This window comes from Cariama cristata, unplaced genomic scaffold, assembly GCF_000690535.1.
Source record: "Cariama cristata isolate BGI_N322 unplaced genomic scaffold, ASM69053v1 scaffold30240, whole genome shotgun sequence".
In the NCBI taxonomy this organism is placed as follows: domain Eukaryota; kingdom Metazoa; phylum Chordata; class Aves; order Cariamiformes; family Cariamidae; genus Cariama; species Cariama cristata.
The window spans coordinates 1,138-2,001 of NW_009595750.1; positions in this window are offsets into that span (position 1 = coordinate 1,138).

Genomic DNA, 864 nt, shown 5'->3' on the forward strand with positions numbered 1-864 from the left:
GTTTGCTCTGATTCCCTGTGTATACAAACACGCCGTCCCATAATCGCTGCTTGTCCAGCTTGAACCACGCACCCAGAGGAATCGGCGCTGCCCTGCCGACGGATGCGATGCTGAGTCCGGTGGTGAAACCGGGAAGGCCGGTGTTTCACACAGCTGATGGGCAGAGCACACAATTCCCGGTCTGGGGTGGAAAGGGAGGGTCAGGGGCGCTCATGTGTCGGTGCAGGCAGCCACAGTTCGGTGGGGAGGTTTGTGTGATCAGTGTCTCCGTGCAGATTACGGGGGGATGAAGGGGGTCAGGAGGAAGCTGACCCCCCTGATGGATGCTGGCAGCTGCCCGTGCCCATTCCAAGGGCCAGATACCCACGGCAATGCCAAGTCTGCCTCCAGTTCAGCACAAAGGTGGTGGCAGTGGCGAGGCCCCCATGGAGATGGGGGAAACGGCCCCGTTCCCACAGAACCGACCACCCTGGGCTGCAGGGACCCAAATCCCTGGAGCCTCCGGGGTTCGGCTGGGCACAGCCCCGTCCCACTCCCTGCGTGGCCATCTCTCTGAAACCCCACCGGTGAGCTGCCAGCACCGCTTGTGGCTTTATTATTAGGGCAGAGAGGATGAGCGTGGGGCTCTGCCCAGCCTCTCCATGCAGCTCTAGCCCTGTATCAGGGAAAGATGCTTTCTGGAGCTCAGCCCTTCATGGTGGGATGGAGCAAACGCCTTCCGAGAGCAGGTTCATGTTGCTGCTTCGACTCTCAAATGGCTCTGCGGGGCCCTGGGAGTATTTGCTGAAGATAAGGCCAGAGTGTGCGCTCACAACACCCATGCGTGGTGTTATCTTCCGGAAATGGCGGGGTGGCCACAGGCCA